The 6,573-nt window shown below is 43.3% G+C and overlaps 1 pseudogene; it reads left to right on the top strand.

Annotated features, from left to right (window-relative positions):
• The first annotated feature begins 5,335 nt into the window (after positions 1-5,335).
• On the top strand, positions 5,336-6,533 carry LOC108527829 (nucleophosmin-like; annotated as a pseudogene).
• The last annotated feature ends 40 nt before the right edge of the window (positions 6,534-6,573 follow it).

Here is a 6,573-nt window from a genome sequence, read left to right as displayed (position 1 = left end):
AAAAAAAAAAAAAAAAATATATATATATATATAAATTTGCTCTTTAAATCTTCAAATCATTTTAGATGGAACTAGTGTCATTCAGTGGTTAGAAGCACCTGAGAAGCACACCCATTAAGTTTTATTTCTCTGGGAATAGTGACATGATTCTACCCCGAATGCTAAACAAATGAGATCTATAGTCCAATATATTTTCATTTTCTAATGGGGGTTTTTACATTTTTTTCTTTAATTAATTTATTTGAGACAGTGTCTTGCTCTGTCTCCCAGGCTGGAGCGCAATAGCATTATCTCAGCTCACTGTAATCTCTGCTTCCTAGGTTCAAGCAATCCTCCCACCTCAGCCTCTTAAGTAGCTGGGACCACAGGCACATGCCACCATACCAGGCTAAGTTTTGTATTTTTTGTAGAGGCAGGGTTTTGCCATGTTTCCCAGGCTGCTCTTGAACTCCTGAGCTCAAGTGATCTGCCCGCCTCGGCCTCCCAAAGTGCTGGGATTACAGGCATGAGCCACTGTGCCTGGCTTATTTATTTATAGAGCTGGGGTTTTGCTATGTTGCCCAGGCTGGTCTTGAACTCCTAGGCTTAAGTGATCCTCTTGCTTCAGTTTCCCAAAGTGCTAGGATTACAGGTGTGAGCCACTGTGCCCAGCCATATATTTTAATTGCATTGAGTAATCATGAACAAATGATCTACTTGGCTTTTGAGTTCCTGAGATGATAACTTTAAGAAGGTTTGAGAAATGTTTCTCAGGGGCGTAAACACAGTATCTACAATTTAAATCACGAGGACTTCATTCATTTATTTGGCAAATATTTACTAAGTGCCAGCTATCTACAAGGCATTTGCTAACTATTAATACTATAAACATAGTTGAAAAGGTCCTTCCCTGTAAGGTGCTGGGAAAACTTCCTTCACCTGGGACCTTCCTTCACATGGGAGGAGGAGGGAAAGGAGATTAGGTGGGAGCTTCAGGAGGAGGGCATACTTTTTAGGGAAAAGTTAGAATTGCATATATGGTGTTGAAAGGAACAATGAAGAGCCTTGGCAAAAGAGTGAAAGTGGGAAAGCTTGGATTGCGTCTAAGAAAATAGGGTGCGGGGACAGCCCAAATGGTGAGAAATAGCGGAAGATCAGATGTAGCCCCAAGAAGTCAGGGCCAGTATCTGCTGTGTCTGTTCAAATCTGAATCTACAGCGCCAAGTACAGTACTTCCTTTCCTAGGCACCCAGTATGTATTTATCGAACAAATGAATGGATGAGAGGTATTTTGGATTCAGATTATGGAATGCCTCTGTATTAGTCTGTTCTTGCATCGCTATAAAGAAATACTTGAGACTAGGTAATTTAAAAAGAAAAGAGGTTTAATTGGCCCATGGTTTTGCAGGCTGTGCAGGAAGCATGGTGCTAGCATCTGCTTGGGTTCTAGGGAGGCCTCAGGAAACATAATCATGGCAGAAGGCAAAGCGGGAGCAGGCACAGTCATACGGCCAGAGCAGGAGCAAGAGCGAGAGAGAAGGGAGGTGCCACACACTTTTAAACGACCAGATCTGGCAGGAACTCACTATCACGAGAACAGCACCAAGAAGATGATGGGGCTAAACTATTGGGAGAAATTCACCCCTGTGATCAAATCACCTCTCACCAGGCTTTACCTTTAACACTGGGGATTACAGTTCTACATGAGATTTGGGTGGGGACACAGATCCAGACGGTATCATCACTCTCTAAAGGCCATTCTTAAACTTTATCTTACAGGCAATGGGTAACTACTGACTATTCAATATTCACTTATTCCACAAGTATTTATTGAAGATTTTAAAGTAGGGAAATGGCATGAACTGAACCATGCTTGCATGAAGATCAGTATCTCTAGTTCATTTCCTTGATCCAGATCATAGATATATAAATAACTTATCCAGCAAATGTTCTCAGAACTGAATTAGTTCAAAGACGCTCAGACTACGTAATGGTACCCACCCAGGTGCTTTCTTCCACCTCCTTAACTGTGATACTGGGGCCCCTGCTGATCGCTGCCTCCAAGCTAGACAACCACTGCCCAAGAGCTGGGACAATTGTGGAAGGGAACAGTATCAAACTAGTTTTGTGTTCTTCGGATTCCTTGCTTGTTTGCTTCTTTCCTTAAAAGTTTACTTTAGAGGTCTAGAGGGTGTTAGTCAGAAAAATAGCTTTTTTATAACACAAAGGGATCTAGGATATTCCGTATTTTCCAGGGGAAAATGATTTATAGAAAATCTTCCAAATGACCCTGGCTAATTGGATTTGCAGACAGAGTGGGGATGGACATTTTCCATATGAGGAGTTGGGACGGGTGAGCTGTTTGTGTTGTTTCTGGAGCTTGGAGCTGCAGCACTCTGCCCAACCACCCCAATAGATCATGTATACACGTGGCAAGGCAGGGAAACAAACAGGCCATTGCTCTGAAAAGGGATGCATGACAGCTATTACTTAATATTGTCTTGGAGAAAAAATAAAAGAACAAGAAGGAAAATCTTTTTTGAATGCAGTGCTGTTTTCTTGTGTGCTGAAATTTACTTATTCATTTATTTCATTTTTTGAGACAGGATCTCACTCTTTTGCCCAGGCTAAAGTGCAGTGGCATGATCACAGCTCTCTGCAGCCTCAGCCTCCCAGACTCAAGTGATCCTTGCACCTCAGCCTCCCAAGTAGCTGGGACTACAGGCGTGTACCATGCCTGGGTATTTTTCAAATTATTATTTGTAGAGATGGTGGTCTCCCTATCTTGCCCAGGCTGTTCTCAACTCCTGGGCTCAAGTTGTCCTTCCACCTTGGCCTCCCAAAGTGCTGGGATTACAGGTGTGAGCCGCCATGCCCAGCCTAAAATTTTTGTCTTGCTAGCTTGTTTTTGTTTTTGTTTTGAGATAGGGTCTCACTCTATCGCCCAAACTGGAGTCCAGTGGTATGATCATGGATCACTGCACCCTTCACCTCCCAAGCTCAAGTGATCCTCCCACCTCAACCTCCCAAGTAGCTGGGACTACAGGTGCATGCCACTGCACCCAGCTAATTTTTGTATTTTTAGTAGAGACTGGGTTTTGCCATGTTGCCCAGGCTGGTCTCAAGCTCCTGGGCTTAAGGGATCCACCTGCCTTGACCTCCCAAAGTCTTGGGATTATAGGCATGAGCCACCACACCCAGCTTATCTTGTTAGTTTTAACAAGAATCAATGAACTGGGGCCTAGCAAAGAGAAGAAAATCATTCCTGATTTTAGTGAGATGTGTGCAAATAGACCATGTCTAAAAAAGAATGTCATCATGATTAGAACCTTTGTGTTCAAAGGAAAAATTATAAAACCTACATTCATTCAATAAGTAACTTAAGAACATGCTTTACATCTGATTAGTGCTTTATAATTTCCAAATGCATTAGCATTCATTTGCTCACTTATTTCTCACAGCACCTTTAAGAAGTAGACACTTATTATGCCAACTGCACAGATGAGAAAATTAAGGCTAAGAGAGGTTAATTGATGGTGCAGTTATTTCAAGCATGGCTGGTCTGACTCCAAGCCAATGTTCTTGCCACTGATGCACGTATTCAGTGTTATTTTCAGCTTTTTTTTTTTTTTTTTTTTTTTTGAGACGGAATCTCGCTCTGTCGCCCAGGCTGGAGTGCAGTGGTGCAATCTCTGGTCACTGCAAGCTCCGCCTCCCGGGTTCATGCCATTCTCCTGCCTAAGCCTCCCAAGTAGCGGGGACTACAGGTGCCCGCCACTACGCCTGGCTAATTTTTTTTTGTATTTTTAGTAGAGACGGGGTTTCACCGTGTTAGCCAGGATGGTCTCCATCTCCTGACCTCGTGATTTACCCGCCTCGGCCTCCCAACGTGCTGGGAGTACAGGCATTAGCCACTGCGCCCGGCCTTTTTTTGTATTTTTAGTAGAGATGGGGTTTCACCGTGTTAGCCAGGATGGTCTCGATCTCCTGACCTCGTGATCTGCCTGCCTCAGCCTCCCAAAGTGCTGGGATTACAAGTCTGAGCCACCGTGCCCAGCTATTTTCAGCTATTTTAACTATCAAAATAAGTTTTCAACCCTGTTGTTCTGAACTAATGAGAAGTATATGATTTTTTTTAAGGGGTATCAGTTTCTTACCAAAATTCAATAGGACTGATAAAGTCAAAGTCACCAGGAGACCAGAAGGATGGAAAACCTTATTACAGAGTATAGAAATAAATGAATATTTAATGTTTGATAGAGAATGAATTACAGCGACATAAAAAAATGGAAAAATTTTGCCAAAACCCTGTTCAAAGGGAAAACATATGGCTCATTGAAAGATGAGGCACTAAATGGAAATGAGATAAATAATGGAAAATTGTAAATAATTAATGCCTTGGCATGTGTGTGTACTCTGATAAAGACAAAACTTTCTTTTGTCACTTAGTTAACTGGTTTCATGAGGTGAAACAAGTTCAGGACTGAGGGGAAATAGTTTTTTTTTTAATTCTCCAATTTAAAACTTTCAATTAAAAAGTAAACTTTAATGTTGAAAATGCAAACTTGGGGAGGGCAGAAATATCACACACAAGGCTGTCTCTTCACACTTGGAGTGTTGCACAGCAGCCGGGCAGAGTTGCTCCTCACTTCCCAGACGGTGGGCAGCTGGGCAAAGAAAATAGTTTTATGAGCAATCAATCTAGGTGTTTCCTGAAGGTCGAGTTTTCAAATCCCACAGATGATCACTGTTTACTCCCCGCTTGGTGTTTCCTTGTGTCATTTTGTGAACAGTAGCTCTGATTATGTCCAAATCTCTGTTAGCTATTTAGTGATCCCCTTTCTCTTCAGGTTTTGAGATAGTGTCCTCAGTTAGTGCGCGCGTGTGCACACACACACACACACACATATATATTTTGAGACAAGTTCTCACTCTGTTGCTCAGGCTGGAGTTAAGTGGCATGATCTCAGCTCACTGCAACCTCAACCTCCTGGACTTGGTCGGCTGATCCTCCCACCTCAGCCTCCTGAGTAGGTGGGACTTACAGGCACATACCACCATGCCCGGGTAATTTTTGTGTTTTTTTAGAGATGGGGTTTTGCCATGTTGGCCAGGCTGGTCTGGATCTCCTGGGCTCAAGTGATCCACCTACCTCAGCTACCTAAAGCGCAGGGATTACAGGCGTGAGCCACTGTGCCCGGCCAGATAGCAAAATATTTGAACTCTTGTGGATGTGGACAGAATGCATACAGAACATTCCTGGTATGATTCTGTCCTACGCGGCTGTTCTCTGGAGCAGCGTTGGTTTATCTCCGTCCGCCTTCTCTCCCACCGAAGTGCATGCCGCCGCCACCTGATGGAAGATGCGATGGATGTGGACACGAGCCCCCTGAGGCCCCAGAACCGTCTTTTCGGTTGTGAACTAAAGGCCGACAAAGATGATCACTTTAAGGTAGAAAATGATGAAAACGAGCACCAGTTACGTTTAAGAACGGTCAGTTTAGGGGCTGGTGCAAAGGATGAATTGTACATTGTTGAAGCAGAGGCAATGAATTACCAAGGTAGTCCAATTCAAGTAACACTGGCAACTTTGAAAATGTCTGCGGTGGCTCACACCTGTAAATCCCAGCACTTTGGGAGGCCAAGGCGGGCGGATCACGAGGTCAGGAGATCGAGACCCTCCTGGCTAACATGGTGAAACCCCGTCTCTACCAGAAATACAAAAAAAATTAGCCGGGCGAGGTGGCGGGCGCCTGCAGTCCCAGCTACTCAGGAGGCTGAGGCAGGAGAATGGCCTGAACCCGGGAGGCGGAGCTTGTAGTGAGCCGAGAAGGTGCCACTACACTCCAGCCTGGGTAACAGAGCGAGACTCTGTCTCAAAACAAACAAACAAACAAACAAAAACAAAACAAAAACGAAAAAAGAAAATGTCTGTACAGCCAACGGTTTCCCTTGGGGGCTTTGAAATCACAACCAGTGGTCTTACAGTTGAAGTGTAGTTCAGGGCCAGTGCATATTAGTAGACAGCACTTAGTAGCTGTGGAGGAAGATGCAGAGTCAGAAGATGAAGAGGAGGAGGATGTGAAACTCTTAAGTATATCAGGAAAGTGGTCTGCCCCTGGAGGTGGTAGCAAGGTTCCACAGAAAAAAGTAAAACTTGCTGCTGCTGAAGATGATGATGAAGATAATGATGATGAAGAAGATGACGATTTTGATGATGAGGAAGCTGAAGAAAAAGCACCAGTGAAAAAATCTATTTGAGATACTTGAGCCACAAATGCACAAAAGTCAAATCAGAATGGAAAAGACTCAAAACCATCATCAACACCAAGATCAAAAGGACAAGAATCCTTCAAAAAACAGGAAAAAATTCCTAAAATACCAAAAGACCTAGTTCTGTAGAAGACATTAAAGCAAAAATGCAAGCAAGTATAGAAAAAGGTGGCTTTCTTCGCAGAGTGGAAGCCAAGTTCATCAATTATGTGAAGAATTGCTTCTGTACAACTGAGCAGGAGGCTATTCAAGATCTCTGGCAGTGGAGGAAGTCTCTTTAAGAAAATAGTTTAAACAATTTGTTAAAATTTTCCATCTTAT

Source organism: Rhinopithecus bieti, unplaced genomic scaffold, assembly GCF_001698545.2.
Source record: "Rhinopithecus bieti isolate Rb0 unplaced genomic scaffold, ASM169854v2 scaffold_2572, whole genome shotgun sequence".
NCBI classification, from domain to species: domain Eukaryota; kingdom Metazoa; phylum Chordata; class Mammalia; order Primates; family Cercopithecidae; genus Rhinopithecus; species Rhinopithecus bieti.
This window is presented reverse-complemented; position numbering and strand designations above follow the sequence as displayed.